The sequence below is a fragment of the Pleurodeles waltl genome, chromosome 4_1 (genome assembly GCF_031143425.1).
Source record: "Pleurodeles waltl isolate 20211129_DDA chromosome 4_1, aPleWal1.hap1.20221129, whole genome shotgun sequence".
Lineage (NCBI taxonomy): Eukaryota > Metazoa > Chordata > Amphibia > Caudata > Salamandridae > Pleurodeles > Pleurodeles waltl.
The window spans coordinates 38006376-38034313 of NC_090442.1; the positions used below are offsets into that span (position 1 = coordinate 38006376).

At 39.4% G+C, this 27938-nt stretch overlaps 8 non-coding genes across 8 annotated transcripts; all 8 read right to left on the minus strand.

The window, feature by feature from the left end:
- Window positions 1-2955: 2955 nt before the first annotated feature.
- TRNAR-UCG (transfer RNA arginine (anticodon UCG)) lies at window positions 2956-3028 on the minus strand. Its single transcript has one exon. It is a non-coding gene; the product is annotated as a tRNA-Arg (tRNA).
- Window positions 3029-4780: 1752 nt separating this feature from the next.
- TRNAR-UCG (transfer RNA arginine (anticodon UCG)) lies at window positions 4781-4853 on the minus strand. The gene has a single exon. It is a non-coding gene; the product is annotated as a tRNA-Arg (tRNA).
- Window positions 4854-6605: 1752 nt separating this feature from the next.
- Window positions 6606-6678, minus strand: TRNAR-UCG (transfer RNA arginine (anticodon UCG)). Its single transcript has one exon. It is a non-coding gene; the product is annotated as a tRNA-Arg (tRNA).
- Window positions 6679-8423: 1745 nt separating this feature from the next.
- Window positions 8424-8496, minus strand: TRNAR-UCG (transfer RNA arginine (anticodon UCG)). The gene has a single exon. It is a non-coding gene; the product is annotated as a tRNA-Arg (tRNA).
- Window positions 8497-10247: 1751 nt separating this feature from the next.
- On the minus strand, window positions 10248-10320 carry TRNAR-UCG (transfer RNA arginine (anticodon UCG)). The gene has a single exon. It is a non-coding gene; the product is annotated as a tRNA-Arg (tRNA).
- A 9037-nt stretch (window positions 10321-19357) lies between these two features.
- TRNAR-UCG (transfer RNA arginine (anticodon UCG)) lies at window positions 19358-19430 on the minus strand. The gene has a single exon. It is a non-coding gene; the product is annotated as a tRNA-Arg (tRNA).
- Window positions 19431-22994: 3564 nt separating this feature from the next.
- On the minus strand, window positions 22995-23067 carry TRNAR-UCG (transfer RNA arginine (anticodon UCG)). The gene has a single exon. It is a non-coding gene; the product is annotated as a tRNA-Arg (tRNA).
- A 1751-nt stretch (window positions 23068-24818) lies between these two features.
- TRNAR-UCG (transfer RNA arginine (anticodon UCG)) lies at window positions 24819-24891 on the minus strand. The gene has a single exon. It is a non-coding gene; the product is annotated as a tRNA-Arg (tRNA).
- Window positions 24892-27938: the final 3047 nt, after the last annotated feature.

Consider the following 27938-nt stretch of genomic DNA (forward strand, 5'->3'; position numbering starts at 1 on the left):
GTATTAGTTCAGGGTGTGCACCTCAGATAGACTTAAACTTACACACCCTGGTCTGTGAGAGTAGTGCCCTATCCATTGCGGCATTGAGGGTAATCTGCAAGACAGAGTTCCAAAATCATCCTTTCATCTCAGTTCATGGCCACATACAGTATTTCTGCAGTCATTCGTTTCACTTTTCTGTCTTTAATTAAACTGACCATTTTAAACCTCCGGCACCCACCACTTCAATCTTACCGTTTTTGTGCTATCATAGGGCCTTGGAACTTTTGGCAAGTGGACAGAAGCAGTCAGAGAACCACATCACAATACATACTCCTTTGCCTGATACCTTTCACAATAAACTGCTCTTGGAAAAACACGTTAACCGGTCCTTGCTCTCAGACAGACACAGAAAGCCTATCACCACCTCTACGAACATATTTCAATCAAACCAATATATATCATTCAACAATTATGCCTCTGTATCAATATAACTACAACTTGAGACAGAAAGGAATTTAAAAAACAATCTGCCCATTTGAATAACCAGCAGAGTTTTAACGACGTATAATTTGGAATGTGACAATTTCAGAGTTCCTCATTCATAAGAAGTCTGTGAGATAGCATCTCAGAAAGATCTCACGTTTATAGCAAAAATGGTTGTAAGGGTGATTTTTACCACACAATTACAACTAGGTGCCTCAATCTGCAAGAGACCAGTCCTTGACAGATTACACAACTGGGGCAACAGCAAAGGCAGCCATTGTGTGAATCCTTTATGATTCTTCTCTAGTACTATACTTTTTCTGAGCGACAATTTGCATTATTCCTGGAGAAAATCATAGAGCTTCTACCCATGCATAGTTTCTGCTTTCTGCACGCACACACTCCCTGCACTGAATCTACCCACAGTTCTGTTCAGAATGATTGTGCCATGTCATATTGTTGTATACGGATTGCATATCTGTGGCATTTATGAAGAGGTACTTTGGTATGGCAGAAAGACAGAAAAGTAGCAATGCTGATGGCATAACGTGACAGATTGTGCAGTTTGCATTGGGCTTTCCTAATGAGTGAGAGTGAAAGGAGTATTGTAAGAGTGTGTTTCCAGTTTGTATGAGAAGATAAGTTGGGTGCTGTGAGAAAAAGACTCAACCATGAAGGGAGTAGAACCCTCAATCTTCTGATCCGAAGTCAGTCGCCTTATCCATTAGGCCACATGGTCACTGACTGCAAAATGTTTGGGTGTTTAGGGTTAGGTGGTATGAATGGATGTGGAACATATCAATTACAGGTGCGCAGGACAGGATCCCATACCGTTCTTCATCTTCTTTCCATCAAAGGAGTTTTTTCAAACAATATCTAGATAATTTCCAAAGTTTCATATCTTATGCTGTGCTTTTTTGGCGTTAATCCTCCTTTCTTCTTTTATTGAATACTCTGTTTTATGCTGCAATGGTATTTTTGGATTATTTGAAAAGAGAATGAAACTGCTTTGACAGTAGTTCAGACTTCCCATTTCTTGACTTGATAATTTGCTCCCTGAATTAACTTATACAAGTGACATGAACAGGGCCTTGACCTAAGCACGTACCTGAAAGCCTGTCACCACCTCTAGAAATAAAATTCACAGCAGCTCAAAACATTCATTTTGAAAGAGAATATTTCAAGTGAGTCCAAGTTTAATTTCAATAAAGAAAGCTGTATAAAATGACACGCTGCACATTTGGGTAACCAGCATGACTCTTTTCAGTGAAGAAGTGGAATGGTTCTGTTGCAATATACTATCACCCTGGAAAGCTGCTACGAGGAAGAGTAAACAATATGATTAGGTTTCAGCAAAAATGTATTAGTTAAGGGTGTGCACCTCAGATAGACTTAAACTTACACACCCTGGTCTGTGAGAGTAGTGCCCTATCCATTGCGGCATTGAGGGTAATCTGCAAGACAGAGTTCCAAAATCATCCTTTCATCTCAGTTCATGGCCACATACAGTATTTCTGCAGTCATTCGTTTCACTTTAATGTCTTTAATTAAACTGACCATTTTAAACCTCCGGCACCCACCACTTCAATCTTACAGTTTTTGTGCTATCATAGGGCCTTGGAACTTTTTGCAAGTGGACAGAAGCAGTCAGAGAACCACATCACAATACATACTCCTTTGCCTGATACCTTTCACAACAAACTGCTCTTGGAAAAACACGTTAACCGGTCCTTGCTCTCAGACAGACACAGAAAGCCTATCACCACCTCTACGAACATATTTCAATCAACCCAATATATATCATTCAACAATTATGCCTCTGTATCAATATAACTACAACTCGATACAGAAAGGAATTTAAAAAACAATCTGTCCATTTGAATAACCAGCAGAGTTTTAAGGACGTACAAATTGGAATGTGACAATTTCAGAGTTCCTCATTCATAAGAAGTCTGTGAGATAGTATCTCAGAAAGATCTCAAGTTTATAGCAAAAATGGTTGTAAGGGTGATTTTTACCACACAATTGCAACTAGATGACTCAATCTGCAAGAGACAGTCCTTGACAGATTACACAACTGGGGCAACAGCAAAGGCAGCAATTGTGTCAATCCTTTATGATTCTTCTCTAGTACTATACTTTTTCTGAGGGACAATTTGCATTATTCCTGGAGAAAATCATAGAGCTTCTACCCATGCATAGTTTCTACTTTCTGCACGCACACACTCCCTGCACTGAATCTACCCACAGTTCTGTTCAGAATGATTGTGCCATGTCATATTGTTGTATACGTATTGCATATCCGTGGCATTTATGAAGAGGTACTTTGGTATGGCAGAAAGATTGAAAAGTAGCAATGCTGAAGGTATAACGTGACTGATTGTGCAGTTTGCATTGGGCTTTCTTAATGAGTGAGAGTGAAAGGAGTATTGTAAGAGTGTGTTTCCAGTTTGTATGTAAAGATAAGTTGGGTGCTGTGAGAAAAAGACTCAACCATGAAGGGACTCGAACCCTCAATCTTCTGATCCGAAGTCAGACGCCTTATCCATTAGGCCACATGGTCACTGACTGCAATATGTTTGGGTGTTTAGGGTTAGGTGGTATGAATGGCTGTGGAACATATCAATTACAGGTGCGCAGGACAGGATCCCATACCGTTCTTCATCTTCTTTCCATCAAAGGAGTTTTTTCAAACAATATCTAGATAATTTCCAAAGTTTCATATCTTATGCTGTGCTTTTTTGGCGTTAATCCTCCTTTCTTTTTTTATTGAATACTCTGTTTTATGCTGCAATGGTATTTTTGGATTATTTGAAAAGAGAATGAAACTGCTTTGACAGTAGTTCAGACTTCCCATTTCTTGACTTGCTAATTTGCTCCCTGAATTAGCTTATACAAGTGACATGAACAGGGCCTTGACCTAAGCACGTACCTGAAAGCCTGTCACCACCTCTAGAAATAAAATTCACAGCAGCTCAAAACATTCATTTTGAAAGAGAATATTTCAAGTGAGTCCAAGTTTAATTTCAATAAAGAAAGTTGTATAAAATGACACGCTGCACATTTGGGTAACCAGCATGACTCTTTTCAGTGAAGAAGTGGAATGGTTCTGTTGCAATATACTATCACCCTGGCAAGCTGCTACGAGGAAGAGTAAACAATATGATTAGGTTTCAGCAAAAATGTATTAGTTCAGGGTGTGCACCTCAGATAGACTTAAACTTACACACCCTGGTCTGTGAGAGTAGTGCCCTATCCATTGCGGCATTGAGGGTAATCTGCAAGACAGAGTTCCAAAATCATCCTTTCATCTCAGTTCATGGCCACATACAGTATTTCTGCAGTCATTCGTTTCACTTTTCTGTCTTTAATTAAACTGACCATTTTAAACCTCCGGCACCCACCACTTCAATCTTTCCGTTTTTGTGCTATCATAGGGCCTTGGAACTTTTGGCAAGTGGACAAAAGCAGTCAGAGAACCACATCATAATACATACTCCTTTGCCTGATACCTTTCACAACAAACTGCTCTTGGAAAAAGACGTTAACCGGTCCTTGCTCTCAGACAGACACAGAAAGCCTATCACCACCTCTACGAACATATTTCAATCAAACCAATATATATCATTCAACAATTATGCCTCTGTATCAATATAACAACAACTCGAGACAGAAAGGAATTTAAAAAACAATCTGCCCATTTGAATAACCAGCAGTGTTTTAAGGACGTACAAATTGGAATGTGACAATTTCAGAGTTCCTCATTCATAAGAAGTCTGTGAGATAGTATCTCAGAAAGATCTCACGTTTAGAGCAAAAATGGTTGTAAGGGTGATTTTTACCACACAATTGCAACTAGGTGCCTCAATCTGCAAGAGACCAGTCCTTGACAGATTACACAACTGGGGCAACAGCAAAGGCAGCAATTGTGTCAATCCTTTATGATTCTTCTCTAGTACTATACTTTTTCTGAGGGACAATTTGCATTATTCCTGGAGAAAATCATAGAGCTTCTACCCATGCATAGTTTCTGCTTTCTGCACGCACACACTCCCTGCACTGAATCTACACACAGTTCTGTTCAGAATGATTGTGCCATGTCATATTGTTGTGTACGTATTGCATATCCGTGGCATTTATGAAGAGGTACTTTAGTATGGCAGAAAGACAGAAAAGTAGCAATGCTGAAGGCATAACGTGACTGATTGTGCAGTTTGCATTGGGCTTTCTTAATGAGTGTGAGTGAAAGGAGTATTGTAAGAGTGTGTTTCCAGTTTGTATGTAAAGATAAGTTGGGTGCTGTGAGAAAAAGACTCAACCAAGAAGGGATTTGAACCCTCAATCTTCTGATCCGAAGTCAGACGCCTTATCCATTAGGCCACATGGTCACTGACAGCAATATGTTTGGGTGTTTAGGGTTAGGTGGTATGAATGGATGTGGAACATATCAATTACAGGTACGCAGGACAGGATCCCATACCGTTCTTCATCTTCTTTCCATCAAAGGAGTTTTTTCAAACAATATCTAGATCATTTCCAAAGTTTCATATCTTATGATGTGCTTTTTTGCCGTTAATCCTCCTTTCTTCTTTTATTGAATACTCTGTTTTATGCTGCAATGGTATTTTTGGATTATTTGAAAAGAGAATGAAACTGCTTTGACAGTAGTTCAGACTTCCCATTTCTTGACTTGCTAATTTTCTCCCTGAATTAGCTTATACAAGTGACATGAACAGGGCCTTGACCTAAGCACGTACCTGAAAGCCTGTCACCACCTCTAGCAATAAAATTCACAGCAGCTCAAAACATTCATTTTGAAAGAGAATATTTCAAGTGTGTCCAAGTTTAATTTCAATATAGAAAGCTGTATAAAATGACACGCTGCTCATTTGGGTAACCAGCATGACACTTTTCAGTGAAGAAGTGGAATGGTTCTGTTGCAATATACTATCACCCTGGCAAGCTGCTACGAGGAAGAGTAAACAATATGATTAGGTTTCAGCAAAAATGTATTAGTTCAGGGTGTGCACCTCAGATAGACTTAAACTTACACACCCTGGTCTGTGAGAGTAGTGCCCTATCTATTGCGGCATTGAGGGTAATCTGCAAGACATAGTTCCAAAATCATCCTTTCATCTCAGTTCATGGCCACATACAGTATTTATGCAGTCATTCGTTTCACTTTTCTGTCTTTAATTAAACTGACCACTTTAAACCTCCGGCACCCACCACTTCAATCTTACCGTTTTTGTGCTATCATAGGGCCTTGGAACTTTTGGCAAGTGGGCAGAAGCAGTCAGAGAACCACATCACAATACATACTCCTTTGCCTGATACCTTTCACAATAAACTGCTCTTGGAAAAAGACGTTAACCAGTCCTTGCTCTCAGACAGACACAGAAAGCCTATCACCACCTCTACGAACATATTTCAATCAAACCAATATATATCATTCAACAATTATGCCTCTGTATCAATATAACTATAACTCGAGACAGAAAGGAATTTAAAAAACAATCTGCCCATTTGAATAACCAGCATAGTTTTAAGGACGTACAAATTGGAATGTGACAATTTCAGAGTTCCTCATTCATAAGAAGTCTGTGAGATAGTATCTCAGAAAGATCTCAAGTTTATAGCAAAAATGGTTGTAAGGGTGATTTTTACCACACAATTGCAACTAGGTGCCTCAATCTGCAAGAGACCAGTCCTTGACAGATTACACAACTGGGGCAACAGCAAAGGCAGCAATTGTGTCAATCCTTTATGATTCTTCTCTAGTACTATACTTTTTCTGAGGGACAATTTGCATTATTCCTGGAGAAAATCATAGAGCTTCTACCCATGCATAGTTTCTGCTTTCTGCACGCACACACTCCCTGCACTGAATCTACCCACAGTTCTGTTCAGAATGATTGTGCCATGTCATATTGTTGTATACGTATTGCATATCCGTGGCATTTATGAAAAAGTACTTTGGTATGGCAGAAAGACAGAAAAGTAGCAATGCTGGTGGCATAACGTGACTGATTGTGCAGTTTGCATTGGGCTTTCTTAATGAGTGAGAGTGAAAGGAGTATTGTAAGAGTGTGTTTCCAGTTTGTATGTGAAGATAAGTTAGGTGCTGTGAGAAAAAGACTCAACCATGAAGGGACTCGAACCCTCAATGTTCTGATCCGAAGTCAGACGCCTTATCCATTAGGCCACATGGTCACTGACTGCAATATGTTTGGGTGTTTAGGGTTAGGTGGTATGAATGGATGTGGAACATATCAATTACAGGTGCGCAGGACAGGATCCCATACCGTTCTTCATCTTCTTTCCATCAAAGGAGTTTTTTCAAACAATATCTAGATAATTTCCAAAGTTTCATATCTTATGCTGTGCTTTTTTGCCGTTAATCCTCCTTTCTTTTTTTATTGAATACTCTGTTTTATGCTGCAATGGTATTTTTGGATTATTTGAAAAGAGAATGAACTGACAGTAGTTCAGACTTCCCATTTCTTGACTTGCTAATTTGCTCCCTGAATTAGCTTATACAAGTGACCTGAACAGGGCCTTGACCTAAGCACGTACCTGAAAGCCTGTCACCACCTCTAGAAATAAAATTCACAGCAGCTCAAAACATTCATTTTGAAAGAGAATATTTCAAGTGAGTCCAAGTTTAATTTCAATAAAGAAAGCTGTATAAAATGACACGCTGCACATTTGGGTAACCAGCATGACACTTTTCAGTGAAGAAGTGGAATGGTTCTGTTGCAATATACTATCACCCTGGCAAGCTGCTACGAGGAAGAGTAAACAATATGATTAGGTTTCAGCAAAAATGTATTAGTTCAGGGTGTGCACCTCAGATAGACTTAAACTTACACACCCTGGTCTGTGAGAGTAGTGCCCTATCTATTGCGGCATTGAGGGTAATCTGCAAGACAGAGTTCCAAAATCATCCTTTCATCTCAGTTCATGGCCACATACAGTATTTCTGCAGTCATTCGTTTCACTTTTCTGTCTTTAATTAAACTGACCATTTTAAACCTCCGGCACCCACCACTTCAATCTTACTGTTTTTGTGCTATCATAGGGCCTTGGAACTTTTGGCAAGTGGGCAGAAGCAGTCAGAGAACCACATCACAATACATACTCCTTTGCCTGATACCTTTCACAATAAACTGCCCTTGGAAAAAGACGTTAACCAGTCCTTGCTCTCAGACAGACACAGAAAGCCTATCACCACCTCTACGAACATATTTCAATCAAACCAATATATATCATTCAACAATTATGCCTCTGTATCAATATAACTATAACTCGAGACAGAAAGGAATTTAAAAAACAATCTGCCCATTTGAATAACCAGCAGAGTTTTAAGGACGTACAAATTGGAATGTGACAATTTCAGAGTTCCTCATTCATAAGAAGTCTGTGAGATAGTATCTCAGAAAGATCCCACATTTATAGCAAAAATGGTTGTAAGGGTGATTTTTACCACACAATTGCAACTAGGTGCCTCAATCTGCAAGAGACCAGTCCTTGACAGATTACACAACTGGGGCAACAGCAAAGGCAGCAATTGTGTCAATCCTTTATGATTCTTCTCTAGTACTATACTTTTTCTGAGGGACAATTTGCATTATTCCTGGAGAAAATCATAGAGCTTCTATCCATGCATAGTTTCTGCTTTCTGCACGCACACACTCCCTGCACTGAATCTACCCACAGTTCTGTTCAGAATGATTGTGCCATGTCATATTGTTGTATACGTATTGCATATCCAAGGCATTTATGAAGAGGTACTTTGGTATGGCAGAAAGACAGAAAAGTAGCAATGCTGAAGGCATAACGTGACTGATTGTGCAGTTTGCATTGGGCTTTCTTAATGAGTGAGAGTGAAAGGAGTATTGTAAGAGTGTGTTTCCAGTTTGTATGTAAAGATAAGTTGGGTGCTGTGAGAAAAGACTCAACCATGAAGGGACTCGAACCCTCAATCTTCTGATCCGAAGTCAGACGCCTTATCCATTAGGCCACATGGTCACTGACTGCAACATGTTTGGGTGTTTAGGGTTAGGTGGTATGAATGGATGTGGAACATATCAATTAAAGGTGCGCAGGACAGGATCCCATACCGTTCTTCATCTTCTTTCCATCAAAGGAGTTTTTTCAAACAATATCTAGATAATTTCCAAAGTTTCATATCTTATGCTGTGCTTTTTTGCCGTTAATCCTCCTTTCTTCTTTTATTGAATACTCTGTTTTATGCTGCAATGGTATTTTTGGATTATTTGAAAAGAGAATGAAACTGCTTTGACAGTAGTTCAGACTTCCCATTTCTTGACTTGCTAATTTGCTCCCTGAATTAGCTTATACAAGTGACATGAACAGGGCCTTGACCTAAGCACGTACTTGAAAGCCTGTCACCACCTCTAGAAATAAAATTCACAGCAGCTCAAACATTCACTTTGAAAGAGAATATTTCAAGTGAGTCCAAGTTTAATTTCAATAAAGAAAGCTGTATAAAATGACACGCTGCACATTTGGGTAACCAGCATGACTCTTTTCAGTGAAGAAGTGGAATGGTTCTGTTGAAATATACTATCACCCTGGCAAGCTGCTACGAGGAAGAGTAAACAATATGATTAGGTTTCAGCAAAAATGTATTAGTTCAGGGTGTGCACCTCAGATAGACTTAAACTTACACACCCTGGTCTGTGAGAGTAGTGCCCTATCCATTGCGGCATTGAGGGTAATCTGCAAGACAGAGTTCCAAAATCATCCTTTCATCTCAGTTCATGGCCACATACAGTATTTCTGCAGTCATTCGTTTCACTTTTCTGTCTTTAATTAAACTGACCATTTTAAACCTCCGGCACCCACCACTTCAATCTTACAGTTTTTGTGCTATCATAGGGCCTTGGAACTTTTGGCAAGTGGACAGAAGCAGTCAGAGAACCACATGACAATACATACTCCTTTGCCTGATACCTTTCACAACAAACTGCTCTTGGAAAAAGACGTTAACCGGTCCTTGTTCTCAGACAGACACAGAAAGCCTATCACCACCTCTACGAACATATTTCAATCAAACCAATATATATCATTCAACAATTATGCCTCTGTATCAATATAACTACAACTCGAGACAGAAAGGAATTTAAAAAACAATCTGCCCATTTGAATAACCAGCAGAGTTTTAAGGACGTACAAATTGGAATGTGACAATTTCAGAGTTCCTCATTCATAAGAAGTCTGTGAGATAGTGTCTCAGAAAGATCTCAAGTTTATAGCAAAAATGGTTGTAAGGGTGATTTTTACCACACAATTGCAACGAGGTGCCTCAATCTGCAAGAGACCAGTCCTTGACAGATTACACAACTGGGGCAACAGCAAAGGCAGCAATTGTGTCAATCCTTTATGATTCTTCTCTAGTACTATACTTTTTCTGAGGGACAATTTGCATTATTCCTGGAGAAAATCATAGAGCTTCTACCCATGCATAGTTTCTGCTTTCTGCACGCACACACTCCCTGCACTGAATCTACCCACAGTTCTGTTCGGAATGATTGTGCCATGTCATATTGTTGTATACGTATTGCATATCCGTGGCATTTATGAAGAGGTACTTTGGTATGGCAGAAAGACAGAAAAGTAGCAATGCTGAAGGCATAACGTGACTGATTGTGCAGTTTGCATTGGGCTTTCTTAATGAGTGATAGTGAAAGGAGTATTGTAAGAGTGCATTTCCAGTTTGTATGTAAAGATAAGTTGGGTGCTGTGAGAAAAAGACTCAACCATGAAGGGACTTGAACCCTCAATCTTCTGATGCGAAGTCAGACACCTTATCCATTAGGCCACATGGTCACTGACTGCAATATGATTGGGTGTTTAGGGTTAGGTGGTATGAATGGATGTGGAACATATCAATTACAGGTGCGCAGGACAGGATCCCATACCGTTCTTCATCTTCTTTCCATCAAAGGAGTTTTTTCAAACAATATCTAGATAATTTCCAAAGTTTCATATCTTATGATGTGCTTTTTTGCCGTTAATCCTCCTTTCTTCTTTTATTGAATACTCTGTTTTATGCTGCAATGGTATTTTTGGATTATTTGAAAAGAGAATGAAACTGCTTCGACAGTAGTTCAGACTTCCCATTTCTTGACTTGCTAATTTGCTCCCTGAATTAGCTTATACAAGTGACATGAACAGGGCCTTGACCTAAGCACGTACCTGAAAGCCTGTCACCACCTCTAGAAATAAAATTGACAGCAGCTCAAAACATTCATTTTGAAAGAGAATATTTCAAGTGAGTCCAAGTTTAATTTCAATAAAGAAAGCTGTATAAAATGACACGCTGCACATTTGGGTAACCAGCATGAAACTTTTCAGTGAAGAAGTGGAATGGTTCTGTTGCAATATACTATCACCCTGGCAAGCTGCTACGAGGAAGAGTAAACAATATGATTAGGTTTCAGCAAAAATGCATTAGTTCAGGGTGTGCACCTCAGAGAGACTTAAACTTACACCCCCTGGTCTGTGAGAGTAGTGCCCTATCCATTGCGGCATTGAGGGTAATCTGCAAGAAAGAGTTCCAAAATCATCCTTTCATCTCAGTTCATGGCCACATACAGTATTTCTGCAATCATTCGTTTCACTTTTCTGTCTTTAATTAAACTGACCATTTTAAACCTCCGGCACCCACCACTTCAATCTTACCGTTTTTGTGCTATCATAGGGCCTTGGAACTTTTGGCAAGTGGACAGAAGCAGTCAGAGAACCACATCACAATACATACTCCTTTGCCTGATACCTTTCACAACAAACTGCTCTTGGAAAAAGACGTTAACCGGTCCTTCCTCTCAGACAGACACATAAAGCCTATCACCACCTCTACGAACATATTTCAATCAAACCAATATATATCATTCAACAATTATGCCTCTGTATCAATATAATACAACTCGAGACAGAAAGGAATTTAAAAAACAATCTGCCCATTTGAATAACCAGCAGAGTTTTAAGGACGTACAAATTGGAATGTGACAATTTCAGAGTTCCTCATTCATAAGAAGTCTGTGAGATAGTATCTCAGAAAGATCTCAAGTTTATAGCAAAAATGGTTGTAAGGGTGATCTTTACCACACAATTGCAACTAGGTGCCTCAATCTGCAAGAGACCAGTCCTTGACAGATTACACAACTGGGGCAGCAGCAAAGGCAGCAATTGTGTCAATCCTTTATGATTCTTCTCTATTACTATACTTTTTCTGAGGGACAATTAGCATTATTCCTAGAGAAAATCATAGAGTTTCTACGCATGCATAGTTTCTGCTTTCTGCACGCACACACTCCCTGCACTGCATCTACCCACAGTTCTGTTAAGAATGATTGTGCCGTGTCATATTGTTGCATACGTATTGCATATCCGTGGCATTTATGAAGAGGTACTTTGGTATGGCAGAAAGACAGAAAAGTAGCAATGCTGAAGGCATAACGTGACTGATTGTGCAGTTTGTATTGGGCTTTCTTAATGAGTGAGAGTGAAAGGAGTATTGTAAGAGTGTGCCTCCAGTTTGTATGTAAAGATAAGTTGGGTGCTGTGAGAAAAAGACTCAACCACGAAGGTACTCGAACCCTCAATCTTCTGATCCGAAGTTAGACGCCTTATCCATTAGGCCACATGGTCACTGACTGCAGTATGTTTGGGTGTTTAGGGTTAGGTGGTATGAATGGATGTGGAACATATCAATTACAGGTGCGCAGGACAGGATCCCATACCGTTCTTCATCTTCTTTCCATCAAAGGAGTTTTTTCAAACAATATCTAGATAATTTCCAAAGTTTCATATCTTATGATGTGATTTTTTGCCGTTAATCCTCCTTTCTTCTTTTATTGAATACTCTGTTTTATGCTGCAATGGTATTTTTGGATTATTTGAAAAGAGAATGAAACTGCTTTGACAGTAGGTCAGACTTCCCATTTCTTGACTTGCTAATTTGCTCCCTGAATTAGCTTATACAAGTGACATGAACAGGGCCTTGACCTAAGCACGTACCTGAAAGCCTGTCACCACCTCTAGAAATAAAATTCACAGCAGCTCAAAACATTCATTTTGAAAGAGAATATTTCAAGTGAGTCCAAGTTTAATTTCAATAAAGAAAGCTGTATAAAATGACATGCTGCACATTTGGGTAACCAGCATGACTCTTTTCAGTGAAGAAGTGGAATGGTTCTGTTGCAATATACTATCACCCTGGCAAGCTGCTACGAGGAAGAGTAAACAATATGATTAGGATTCAGGAAAAATGTATTAGTTCAGGGTGTGCACCTCAGATAGACTTAAACTTACACACCCTGGTCTGTGAGAGTAGTGCCCTATCCATTGCAGCATTGAGGGTAATCTGCAAGACAGAGTTCCAAAATCATCCTTTCATCTCAGTTCATGGCCACATACAGTATTTCTGCAGTCATTCGTTTCACTTTTCTGTCTTTAATTAAACTGACCATTTTAAACCTCCGGCACCCACCACTTCAATCTTACCGTTTTAGGGCCTTGGAACGTTTGGCAAGTGGACAGAAGCAGTCAGAGAACCACATCACAATACATACTCCTTTGCCTGATACCTTTCACAACAAACTGCTCTTGGAAAAAGACGTTAACCGGTCCTTGCTCTCAGACAGACACAGAAAGCCTATCACCACCTCTACGAACATATTTCAATCAAACCAATATATATCATTCAACAATTATGCCTCTGTATCAATATAACTACAACTCGAGACAGAAAGGAATTTAAAAAACAATCTGCCCATTTGAATAACCAGCAGAGTTTTAAGGACGTACAAATTGGAATGTGACAATTTCAGAGTTCCTCATTCATAAGAAGTCTGTGAGATAGTATCTCAGAAAGATCTCAAGTTTATAGCAAAAATGGTTGTAAGGGTGATTTTTACCACACAATTGCAACTAAGTGCCTCAATCTGCAAGAGACCAGTCCTTGACAGATTACACAACTGGGGCAACAGCAAAGGCAGCAATTGTGTCAATCCTTTATGATTCTTCTCTAGTACTATACTTTTTCTGAGGGACAATTTGCATTATTCCTGGAGAAAATCATAGAGCTTCTACCCATGCATAGTTTCTGCTTTCTGCACGCACACACTCCCTGCACTGAATCTACCCACAGTTCTGTTCGGAATGATTGTGCCATGTCATATTGTTGTATACGTATTGCATATCCGTGGCATTTATGAAGAGGTACTTTGGTATGGCAGAAAGACAGAAAAGTAGCAATGCTCAAGGCATAACGTGACTGATTGTGCAGTTTGCATTGGGCTTTCTTAATAAGTGAGAGTGAAAGGAGTATTGTAAGAGTGTGTTTCCAGTTTGTATGTAAAGATAAGTTGGGTGCTGTGAGAAAAAGACTCAACCATGAAGGGACTCAAACCCTCAATCTTCTGATCCGAAGTCAGACGCCTCATCCATTAGGCACATGGTCACTGACTGCAATATGTTTGGGTGTTTAGGGTTAGGTGGTATGAATGGATGTGGAACATATCAATTACAGGTGCGCAGGACAGGATCCCATACCGTTCTTCATCTTCTTTCCATCAAAGGAGTTTTTTCAAACAATATCTAGATAATTTCCAAAGTTTCATATCTTATGCTGTGCTTTTTTGCCGTTAATCCTCCTTTCTTCTTTTATTGAATACTCTGTTTTATGCTGCAATGGTATTTTTGGATTATTTGAAAAGAGAATGAAACTGCTTTGACAGTAGTTCAGACTTCCCATTTCTTGACTTGCTAATTTGCTCCCTGAATTAGCTTATACAAGTGACATGAACAGGGCCTTGACCTAAGCACGTACCTGAAAGCCTGTCACCAACTCTAGAAATAAAATTCACAGCAGCTCAAACATTCATTTTGAAAGAGAATATTTCAAGTGAGTCCAAGTTTAATTTCAATAAAGAAAGCTGTATAAAATGACACGCTGCACATTTGGGTAACCAGCATGACTCTTTTCAGTGAAGAAGTGGAATGGTTCTGTTGCAATATACTATCACCCTGGCAAGCTGCTACGAGGAAGAGTAAACAATATGATTAGGTTTCAGCAAAAATGTATTAGTTCAGGGTGTGCACCTCAGATAGACTTAAACTTACACACCCTGGTCTGTGAGAGTAGTGCCCTATCCATTGCGGCATTGAGGGTAATCTGCAAGACAGAGTTCCAAAATCATCCTTTCATCTCAGTTCATGGCCACATACAGTATTTCTGCAGTCTTTCGTTTCACTTTTCTGTCTTTAATTAAACTGACCATTTTAAACCTCCGGCACCCACCACTTCAATCTTACAGTTTTTGTGCTATCATAGGGCCTTGGAACTTTTGGCAAGTGGACAGAAGCAGTCAGAGAACCACATGACAATACATACTCCTTTGCCTGATACCTTTCACAACAAACTGCTCTTGGAAAAAGACGTTAACCGGTCCTTGCTCTCAGACAGACACAGAAAGCCTATCACCACCTCTACGAACATATTTCAATCAAACCAATATATATCATTCAACAATTATGCCTCTGTATCAATATAACTACAACTCGAGACAGAAAGGAATTTAAAAAACAATCTGCCCATTTGAATAACCAGCAGAGTTTTAAGGACGTACAAATTGGAATGTGACAATTTCAGAGTTCCTCATTCATAAGAAGTCTGTGAGATAGTGTCTCAGAAAGATCTCAAGTTTATAGCAAAAATGGTTGTAAGGGTGATTTTTACCACACAATTGCAACGAGGTGCCTCAATCTGCAAGAGACCAGTCCTTGACAGATTACACAACTGGGGCAACAGCAAAGGCAGCAATTGTGTCAATCCTTTATGATTCTTCTCTAGTACTATACTTTTTCTGAGGGACAATTTGCATTATTCCTGGAGAAAATCATAGAGCTTCTACCCATGCATAGTTTCTGCTTTCTGCACGCACACACTCCCTGCACTGAATCTACCCACAGTTCTGTTCGGAATGATTGTGCCATGTCATATTGTTGTATACGTATTGCATATCCGTGGCATTTATGAAGAGGTACTTTGGTATGGCAGAAAGACAGAAAAGTAGCAATGCTGAAGGCATAACGTGACTGATTGTGCAGTTTGCATTGGGCTTTCTTAATGAGTGATAGTGAAAGGAGTATTGTAAGAGTGCATTTCCAGTTTGTATGTAAAGATAAGTTGGGTGCTGCGAGAAAAAGACTCTACCATGAAGGGACTTGAACCCTCAATCTTCTGATGCGAAGTCAGACACCTTATCCATTAGGCCACATGGTCACTGACTGCAATATGATTGGGTGTTTAGGGTTAGGTGGTATGAATGGATGTGGAACATATCAATTACAGGTGCGCAGGACAGGATCCCATACCGTTCTTCATCTTCTTTCCATCAAAGGAGTTTTTTCAAACAATATCTAGATAATTTCCAAAGTTTCATATCTTATGATGTGCTTTTTTGCCGTTAATCCTCCTTTCTTCTTTTATTGAATACTCTGTTTTATGCTGCAATGGTATTTTTGGATTATTTGAAAAGAGAATGAAACTGCTTTGACAGTAGTTCAGACTTCCCATTTCTTGACTTGCTAATTTGCTCCCTGAATTAGCTTATACAAGTGACATGAACAGGGCCTTGACCTAAGCACGTACCTGAAAGCCTGTCACCACCTCTAGAAATAAAATTCACAGCAGCTCAAAACATTCATTTTGAAAGAGAATATTTCAAGTGAGTCCAAGTTTAATTTCAATAAAGAAAGCTGTATAAAATGACACGCTGCACATTTGGGTAACCAGCATGACTCTTTTCAGTGAAGAAGTGGAATGGTTCTGTTGCAATATACTATCACCCTGGCAAGCTGCTACGAGGAAGGGTAAACAATATGATCAGGTTTCAGCAAAAATGTATTAGTTCAGGGTGTGCACCTCAGATAGACTTAAACTTACACACCCTGGTCTGTGAGAGTAGTGCCCTATCCATTGCGGCATTGAGGGTAATCTGCAAGACAGAGTTCCAAAATCATCCTTTCATCTCAGTTCATGGCCACATACAGTATTTCTGCAGTCATTCGTTTCACTTTTCTGTCTTTAATTAAACTGACCATTTTAAACCTCCGGCACCCACCACTTCAATCTTACAGTTTTTGTGCTATCATAGGGCCTTGGAACTTTTGGCAAGTGGACAGAAGCAGTCAGAGAACCACATCACAATACATACTCCTTTGCCTGATACCTTTCACAACAAACTGCTCTTGGAAAAAGACGTTAACCGGTCCTTGCTCTCAGACAGACACAGAAAGCCTATCACCACCTCTACGAACATATTTCAATCAAACCAATATATATCATTCAACAATTATGCCTCTGTATCAATATAACTACAACTCGAGACAGAAAGGAATTTAAAAAACAATCTGCCCATTTGAATAACCAGCAGAGTTTTAAGGACGTACAAATTGGAATGTGACAATTTCAGAGTTCCTCATTCATAAGAAGTCTGTGAGATAGTATCTCAGAAAGATCTCAAGTTTATAGCAAAAATGGTTGTAAGGGTGATTTTTACCAAACAATTGCAACTAGGTGCCTCAATCTGCAAGAGACCAGTCCTTGACAGATTACACAACTGGGGCAACAGCAAAGGCAGCAATTGTGTCAATCCTTTATGATTCTTCTCTAGTACTATACTTTTTATGAGGGGCAATTTGCATTATTCCTGGAGAAAATCATAGAGCTTCTACCCATGCATAGTTTCTGCTTTCTGCACGCACACACTCCCTGCACTGAATCTACCCACAGTTCTGTTCAGAATGATTGTGCCATGTCATATTGTTGTATACGTATTGCATATCCATGGCATTTATGAAGAGGTACTTTGGTATGGCAGAAAGACAGAAAAGTAGCAATGCTGAAGGCATAACGTGACTGATTGTGCAGTTTGCATTAGGCTTTCTTAATGAGTGAGAGTGAAAGGAGTATTGTAAGAGTGTTTTTCCAGTTTGTATGTAAATATAAGTTGAGTGCTTTGAGATAAAGACTCAACCAGGAAGGGACTCGAACCCTCAATCTTATGATCCAAAGTCAGACACCTTATCCATTAGGCCACATTGTCACTGACTGCATTATCTTTGGGTGTTTAGGGTTAGGTGGTATGAATGGATGTGGAACATATCAATTACAGGTGCGCAGGACAGGATCCCATACCGTTCTTCATCTTCTTTCCATCAAAGGAGTTTTTTCAAACAATATCTAGATAATTTCCAAAGTTTCATATCTTATGCTGTGCTTTTTTGCCGTTAATCCTCCTTTCTTCTTTTATTGAATACTCTGTTTTATGCTGCAATGGTATTTTTGGATTATTTGAAAAGAGAATGAAACTGCTTTGACAGTAGTTCAGACTTCCCATTTCTTGACTTGCTAATTTGCTCCCTGAATTAGCTTATACAAGTGACATGAACAGGGCCTTGACCTAAGCACGTACCTGAAAGCCTGTCACCACCTCTAGAAATAAAATTGACAGCAGCTCAAAACATTCATTTTGAAAGAGAATATTTCAAGTGAGTCCAAGTTTAATTTCAATAAAGAAAGCTGTATAAAATGACACGCTGCACATTTGGGTAACCAGCATGAAACTTTTCAGTGAAGAAGTGGAATGGTTCTGTTGCAATATACTATCACCCTGGCAAGCTGCTACGAGGAAGAGTAAACAATATGATTAGGTTTCAGCAAAAATGCATTAGTTCAGGGTGTGCACCTCAGAGAGACTTAAACTTACACCCCCTGGTCTGTGAGAGTAGTGCCCTATCCATTGCGGCATTGAGGGTAATCTGCAAGAAAGAGTTCCAAAATCATCCTTTCATCTCAGTTCATGGCCACATACAGTATTTCTGCAATCATTCGTTTCACTTTTCTGTCTTTAATTAAACTGACCATTTTAAACCTCCGGCACCCACCACTTCAATCTTACCGTTTTTGTGCTATCATACGGCCTTGGAACTTTTGGCAAGTGGACAGAAGCAGTCAGAGAACCACATCACAATACATACTCCTTTGCCTGATACCTTTCAAATCAAACTGCTCTTGGAAAAAGACGTTAACCGGTCCTTCCTCTCAGACAGACACATAAAGCCTATCACCACCTCTACGAACATATTTCAATCAAACCAATATATATCATTCAACAATTATGCCTCTGTATCAATATAATACAACTCGAGACAGAAAGGAATTTAAAAAACAATCTGCCCATTTGAATAACCAGCAGAGTTTTAAGGACGTACAAATTGGAATGTGACAATTTCAGAGTTCCTCATTCATAAGAAGTCTGTGAGATAGTATCTCAGAAAGATCTCAAGTTTATAGCAAAAATGGTTGTAAGGGTGATCTTTACCACACAATTGCAACTAGGTGCCTCAATCTGCAAGAGACCAGTCCTTGACAGATTACACAACTGGGGCAGCAGCAAAGGCAGCAATTGTGTCAATCCTTTATGATTCTTCTCTAGTACTATACTTTTTCTGAGGGACAATTAGCATTATTCCTAGAGAAAATCATAGAGTTTCTACGCATGCATAGTTTCTGCTTTCTGCACGCACACACTCCCTGCACTGCATCTACTCACAGTTCTGTTAAGAATGATTGTGCCGTGTCATATTGTTGCATACGTATTGCATATCCGTGGCATTTATGAAGAGGTACTTTGGTATGGCAGAAAGACAGAAAAGTAGCAATGCTGAAGGCATAACGTGACTGATTGTGCAGTTTGTATTGGGCTTTCTTAATGAGTGAGAGTGAAAGGAGTATTGTAAGAGTGTGCCTCCAGTTTGTATGTAAAGATAAGTTGGGTGCTGTGAGAAAAAGACTCAACCACGAAGGGACTCGAACCCTCAATCTTCTGATCCGAAGTTAGACGCCTTATCCATTAGGCCACATGGTCACTGACTGCAGTATGTTTGGGTGTTTAGGGTTAGGTGGTATGAATGGATGTGGAACATATCAATTACAGGTGCGCAGGACAGGATCCCATACCGTTCTTCATCTTCTTTCCATCAAAGGAGTTTTTTCAAACAATATCTAGATAATTTCCAAAGTTTCATATCTTATGATGTGATTTTTTGCCGTTAATCCTCCTTTCTTCTTTTATTGAATACTCTGTTTTATGCTGCAATGGTATTTTTGGATTATTTGAAAAGAGAATGAAACTGCTTTGACAGTAGGTCAGACTTCCCATTTCTTGACTTGCTAATTTGCTCCCTGAATTAGCTTATACAAGTGACATGAACAGGGCCTTGACCTAAGCACGTACCTGAAAGCCTGTCACCACCTCTAGAAATAAAATTCACAGCAGCTCAAAACATTCATTTTGAAAGAGAATATTTCAAGTGAGTCCAAGTTTAATTTCAATAAAGAAAGCTGTATAAAATGACATGCTGCACATTTGGGTAACCAGCATGACTCTTTTCAGTGAAGAAGTGGAATGGTTCTGTTGCAATATACTATCACCCTGGCAAGCTGCTACGAGGAAGAGTAAACAATATGATTAGGATTCAGGAAAAATGTATTAGTTCAGGGTGTGCACCTCAGATAGACTTAAACTTACACACCCTGGTCTGTGAGAGTAGTGCCCTATCCATTGCAGCATTGAGGGTAATCTGCAAGACAGAGTTCCAAAATCATCCTTTCATCTCAGTTCATGGCCACATACAGTATTTCTGCAGTCATTCGTTTCACTTTTCTGTCTTTAATTAAACTGACCATTTTAAACCTCCGGCACCCACCACTTCAATCTTACCGTTTTAGGGCCTTGGAACGTTTGGCAAGTGGACAGAAGCAGTCAGAGAACCACATCACAATACATACTCCTTTGCCTGATACCTTTCACAACAAACTGCTCTTGGAAAAAGACGTTAACCGGTCCTTGCTCTCAGACAGACACAGAAAGCCTATCACCACCTCTACGAACATATTTCAATCAAACCAATATATATCATTCAACAATTATGCCTCTGTATCAATATAACTACAACTCGAGACAGAAAGGAATTTAAAAAACAATCTGCCCATTTGAATAACCAGCAGAGTTTTAAGGACGTACAAATTGGAATGTGACAATTTCAGAGTTCCTCATTCATAAGAAGTCTGTGAGATAGTATCTCAGAAAGATCTCAAGTTTATAGCAAAAATGGTTGTAAGGGTGATTTTTACCACACAATTGCAACTAAGTGCCTCAATCTGCAAGAGACCAGTCCTTGACAGATTACACAACTGGGGCAACAGCAAAGGCAGCAATTGTGTCAATCCTTTATGATTCTTCTCTAGTACTATACTTTTTCTGAGGGACAATTTGCATTATTCCTGGAGAAAATCATAGAGCTTCTACCCATGCATAGTTTCTGCTTTCTGCACGCACACACTCCCTGCACTGAATCTACCCACAGTTCTGTTCGGAATGATTGTGCCATGTCATATTGTTGTATACGTATTGCATATCCGTGGCATTTATGAAGAGGTACTTTGGTATGGCAGAAAGACAGAAAAGTAGCAATGCTCAAGGCATAACGTGACTGATTGTGCAGTTTGCATTGGGCTTTCTTAATAAGTGAGAGTGAAAGGAGTATTGTAAGAGTGTGTTTCCAGTTTGTATGTAAAGATAAGTTAGGTGCTGTGAGAAAAAGACTCAACCATGAAGGGACTCAAACCCTCAATCTTCTGATCCGAAGTCAGACGCCTCATCCATTAGGCACATGGTCACTGACTGCAATATGTTTGGGTGTTTAGGGTTAGGTGGTATGAATGGATGTGGAACATATCAATTACAGGTGCGCAGGACAGGATCCCATACCGTTCTTCATCTTCTTTCCATCAAAGGAGTTTTTTCAAACAATATCTAGATAATTTCCAAAGTTTCATATCTTATGCTGTGCTTTTTTGCCGTTAATCCTCCTTTCTTCTTTTATTGAATACTCTGTTTTATGCTGCAATGGTATTTTTGGATTATTTGAAAAGAGAATGAAACTGCTTTGACAGTAGTTCAGACTTCCCATTTCTTGACTTGCTAATTTGCTCCCTGAATTAGCTTATACAAGTGACCTGAACAGGGCCTTGACCTAAGCACGTACCTGAAAGCCTGTCACCACCTCTAGAAATAAAATTCACAGCAGCTCAAAACATTCATTTTGAAAGAGAATATTTCAAGTGAGTCCAAGTTTAATTTCAATAAAGAAAGCTGTATAAAATGACACGCTGCACATTTGGGTAACCAGCATGACACTTTTCAGTGAAGAAGTGGAATGGTTCTGTTGCAATATACTATCACCCTGGCAAGCTGCTACGAGGAAGAGTAAACAATATGATTAGGTTTCAGCAAAAATGTATTAGTTCAGGGTGTGCACCTCAGATAGACTTAAACTTACACACCCTGGTCTGTGAGAGTAGTGCCCTATCTATTGCGGCATTGAGGGTAATCTGCAAGACAGAGTTCCAAAATCATCCTTTCATCTCAGTTCATGGCCACATACAGTATTTCTGCAGTCATTCGTTTCACTTTTCTGTCTTTAATTAAACTGACCATTTTAAACCTCCGGCACCCACCACTTCAATCTTACTGTTTTTGTGCTATCATAGGGCCTTGGAACTTTTGGCAAGTGGGCAGAAGCAGTCAGAGAACCACATCACAATACATACTCCTTTGCCTGATACCTTTCACAATAAACTGCCCTTGGAAAAAGACGTTAACCAGTCCTTGCTCTCAGACAGACACAGAAAGCCTATCACCACCTCTACGAACATATTTCAATCAAACCAATATATATCATTCAACAATTATGCCTCTGTATCAATATAACTATAACTCGAGACAGAAAGGAATTTAAAAAACAATCTGCCCATTTGAATAACCAGCAGAGTTTTAAGGACGTACAAATTGGAATGTGACAATTTCAGAGTTCCTCATTCATAAGAAGTCTGTGAGATAGTATCTCAGAAAGATCCCACATTTATAGCAAAAATGGTTGTAAGGGTGATTTTTACCACACAATTGCAACTAGGTGCCTCAATCTGCAAGAGACCAGTCCTTGACAGATTACACAACTGGGGCAACAGCAAAGGCAGCAATTGTGTCAATCCTTTATGATTCTTCTCTAGTACTATACTTTTTCTGAGGGACAATTTGCATTATTCCTGGAGAAAATCATAGAGCTTCTATCCATGCATAGTTTCTGCTTTCTGCACGCACACACTCCCTGCACTGAATCTACCCACAGTTCTGTTCAGAATGATTGTGCCATGTCATATTGTTGTATACGTATTGCATATCCAAGGCATTTATGAAGAGGTACTTTGGTATGGCAGAAAGACAGAAAAGTAGCAATGCTGAAGGCATAACGTGACTGATTGTGCAGTTTGCATTGGGCTTTCTTAATGAGTGAGAGTGAAAGGAGTATTGTAAGAGTGTGTTTCCAGTTTGTATGTAAAGATAAGTTGGGTGCTGTGAGAAAAGACTCAACCATGAAGGGACTCGAACCCTCAATCTTCTGATCCGAAGTCAGACGCCTTATCCATTAGGCCACATGGTCACTGACTGCAACATGTTTGGGTGTTTAGGGTTAGGTGGTATGAATGGATGTGGAACATATCAATTAAAGGTGCGCAGGACAGGATCCCATACCGTTCTTCATCTTCTTTCCATCAAAGGAGTTTTTTCAAACAATATCTAGATAATTTCCAAAGTTTCATATCTTATGCTGTGCTTTTTTGCCGTTAATCCTCCTTTCTTCTTTTATTGAATACTCTGTTTTATGCTGCAATGGTATTTTTGGATTATTTGAAAAGAGAATGAAACTGCTTTGACAGTAGTTCAGACTTCCCATTTCTTGACTTGCTAATTTGCTCCCTGAATTAGCTTATACAAGTGACATGAACAGGGCCTTGACCTAAGCACGTACTTGAAAGCCTGTCACCACCTCTAGAAATAAAATTCACAGCAGCTCAAACATTCACTTTGAAAGAGAATATTTCAAGTGAGTCCAAGTTTAATTTCAATAAAGAAAGCTGTATAAAATGACACGCTGCACATTTGGGTAACCAGCATGACTCTTTTCAGTGAAGAAGTGGAATGGTTCTGTTGAAATATACTATCACCCTGGCAAGCTGCTACGAGGAAGAGTAAACAATATGATTAGGTTTCAGCAAAAATGTATTAGTTCAGGGTGTGCACCTCAGATAGACTTAAACTTACACACCCTGGTCTGTGAGAGTAGTGCCCTATCCATTGCGGCATTGAGGGTAATCTGCAAGACAGAGTTCCAAAATCATCCTTTCATCTCAGTTCATGGCCACATACAGTATTTCTGCAGTCATTCGTTTCACTTTTCTGTCTTTAATTAAACTGACCATTTTAAACCTCCGGCACCCACCACTTCAATCTTACAGTTTTTGTGCTATCATAGGGCCTTGGAACTTTTGGCAAGTGGACAGAAGCAGTCAGAGAACCACATGACAATACATACTCCTTTGCCTGATACCTTTCACAACAAACTGCTCTTGGAAAAAGACGTTAACCGGTCCTTGTTCTCAGACAGACACAGAAAGCCTATCACCACCTCTACGAACATATTTCAATCAAACCAATATATATCATTCAACAATTATGCCTCTGTATCAATATAACTACAACTCGAGACAGAAAGGAATTTAAAAAACAATCTGCCCATTTGAATAACCAGCAGAGTTTTAAGGACGTACAAATTGGAATGTGACAATTTCAGAGTTCCTCATTCATAAGAAGTCTGTGAGATAGTGTCTCAGAAAGATCTCAAGTTTATAGCAAAAATGGTTGTAAGGGTGATTTTTACCACACAATTGCAACGAGGTGCCTCAATCTGCAAGAGACCAGTCCTTGACAGATTACACAACTGGGGCAACAGCAAAGGCAGCAATTGTGTCAATCCTTTATGATTCTTCTCTAGTACTATACTTTTTCTGAGGGACAATTTGCATTATTCCTGGAGAAAATCATAGAGCTTCTACCCATGCATAGTTTCTGCTTTCTGCACGCACACACTCCCTGCACTGAATCTACCCACAGTTCTGTTCGGAATGATTGTGCCATGTCATATTGTTGTATACGTATTGCATATCCGTGGCATTTATGAAGAGGTACTTTGGTATGGCAGAAAGACAGAAAAGTAGCAATGCTGAAGGCATAACGTGACTGATTGTGCAGTTTGCATTGGGCTTTCTTAATGAGTGATAGTGAAAGGAGTATTGTAAGAGTGCATTTCCAGTTTGTATGTAAAGATAAGTTGGGTGCTGTGAGAAAAAGACTCAACCATGAAGGGACTTGAACCCTCAATCTTCTGATGCGAAGTCAGACACCTTATCCATTAGGCCACATGGTCACTGACTGCAATATGATTGGGTGTTTAGGGTTAGGTGGTATGAATGGATGTGGAACATATCAATTACAGGTGCGCAGGACAGGATCCCATACCGTTCTTCATCTTCTTTCCATCAAAGGAGTTTTTTCAAACAATATCTAGATAATTTCCAAAGTTTCATATCTTATGATGTGCTTTTTTGCCGTTAATCCTCCTTTCTTCTTTTATTGAATACTCTGTTTTATGCTGCAATGGTATTTTTGGATTATTTGAAAAGAGAATGAAACTGCTTCGACAGTAGTTCAGACTTCCCATTTCTTGACTTGCTAATTTGCTCCCTGAATTAGCTTATACAAGTGACATGAACAGGGCCTTGACCTAAGCACGTACCTGAAAGCCTGTCACCACCTCTAGAAATAAAATTGACAGCAGCTCAAAACATTCATTTTGAAAGAGAATATTTCAAGTGAGTCCAAGTTTAATTTCAATAAAGAAAGCTGTATAAAATGACACGCTGCACATTTGGGTAACCAGCATGAAACTTTTCAGTGAAGAAGTGGAATGGTTCTGTTGCAATATACTATCACCCTGGCAAGCTGCTACGAGGAAGAGTAAACAATATGATTAGGTTTCAGCAAAAATGCATTAGTTCAGGGTGTGCACCTCAGAGAGACTTAAACTTACACCCCCTGGTCTGTGAGAGTAGTGCCCTATCCATTGCGGCATTGAGGGTAATCTGCAAGAAAGAGTTCCAAAATCATCCTTTCATCTCAGTTCATGGCCACATACAGTATTTCTGCAATCATTCGTTTCACTTTTCTGTCTTTAATTAAACTGACCATTTTAAACCTCCGGCACCCACCACTTCAATCTTACCGTTTTTGTGCTATCATAGGGCCTTGGAACTTTTGGCAAGTGGACAGAAGCAGTCAGAGAACCACATCACAATACATACTCCTTTGCCTGATACCTTTCACAACAAACTGCTCTTGGAAAAAGACGTTAACCGGTCCTTCCTCTCAGACAGACACATAAAGCCTATCACCACCTCTACGAACATATTTCAATCAAACCAATATATATCATTCAACAATTATGCCTCTGTATCAATATAATACAACTCGAGACAGAAAGGAATTTAAAAAACAATCTGCCCATTTGAATAACCAGCAGAGTTTTAAGGACGTACAAATTGGAATGTGACAATTTCAGAGTTCCTCATTCATAAGAAGTCTGTGAGATAGTATCTCAGAAAGATCTCAAGTTTATAGCAAAAATGGTTGTAAGGGTGATCTTTACCACACAATTGCAACTAGGTGCCTCAATCTGCAAGAGACCAGTCCTTGACAGATTACACAACTGGGGCAGCAGCAAAGGCAGCAATTGTGTCAATCCTTTATGATTCTTCTCTATTACTATACTTTTTCTGAGGGACAATTAGCATTATTCCTAGAGAAAATCATAGAGTTTCTACGCATGCATAGTTTCTGCTTTCTGCACGCACACACTCCCTGCACTGCATCTACCCACAGTTCTGTTAAGAATGATTGTGCCGTGTCATATTGTTGCATACGTATTGCATATCCGTGGCATTTATGAAGAGGTACTTTGGTATGGCAGAAAGACAGAAAAGTAGCAATGCTGAAGGCATAACGTGACTGATTGTGCAGTTTGTATTGGGCTTTCTTAATGAGTGAGAGTGAAAGGAGTATTGTAAGAGTGTGCCTCCAGTTTGTATGTAAAGATAAGTTGGGTGCTGTGAGAAAAAGACTCAACCACGAAGGTACTCGAACCCTCAATCTTCTGATCCGAAGTTAGACGCCTTATCCATTAGGCCACATGGTCACTGACTGCAGTATGTTTGGGTGTTTAGGGTTAGGTGGTATGAATGGATGTGGAACATATCAATTACAGGTGCGCAGGACAGGATCCCATACCGTTCTTCATCTTCTTTCCATCAAAGGAGTTTTTTCAAACAATATCTAGATAATTTCCAAAGTTTCATATCTTATGATGTGATTTTTTGCCGTTAATCCTCCTTTCTTCTTTTATTGAATACTCTGTTTTATGCTGCAATGGTATTTTTGGATTATTTGAAAAGAGAATGAAACTGCTTTGACAGTAGGTCAGACTTCCCATTTCTTGACTTGCTAATTTGCTCCCTGAATTAGCTTATACAAGTGACATGAACAGGGCCTTGACCTAAGCACGTACCTGAAAGCCTGTCACCACCTCTAGAAATAAAATTCACAGCAGCTCAAAACATTCATTTTGAAAGAGAATATTTCAAGTGAGTCCAAGTTTAATTTCAATAAAGAAAGCTGTATAAAATGACATGCTGCACATTTGGGTAACCAGCATGACTCTTTTCAGTGAAGAAGTGGAATGGTTCTGTTGCAATATACTATCACCCTGGCAAGCTGCTACGAGGAAGAGTAAACAATATGATTAGGATTCAGGAAAAATGTATTAGTTCAGGGTGTGCACCTCAGATAGACTTAAACTTACACACCCTGGTCTGTGAGAGTAGTGCCCTATCCATTGCAGCATTGAGGGTAATCTGCAAGACAGAGTTCCAAAATCATCCTTTCATCTCAGTTCATGGCCACATACAGTATTTCTGCAGTCATTCGTTTCACTTTTCTGTCTTTAATTAAACTGACCATTTTAAACCTCCGGCACCCACCACTTCAATCTTACCGTTTTAGGGCCTTGGAACGTTTGGCAAGTGGACAGAAGCAGTCAGAGAACCACATCACAATACATACTCCTTTGCCTGATACCTTTCACAACAAACTGCTCTTGGAAAAAGACGTTAACCGGTCCTTGCTCTCAGACAGACACAGAAAGCCTATCACCACCTCTACGAACATATTTCAATCAAACCAATATATATCATTCAACAATTATGCCTCTGTATCAATATAACTACAACTCGAGACAGAAAGGAATTTAAAAAACAATCTGCCCATTTGAATAACCAGCAGAGTTTTAAGGACGTACAAATTGGAATGTGACAATTTCAGAGTTCCTCATTCATAAGAAGTCTGTGAGATAGTATCTCAGAA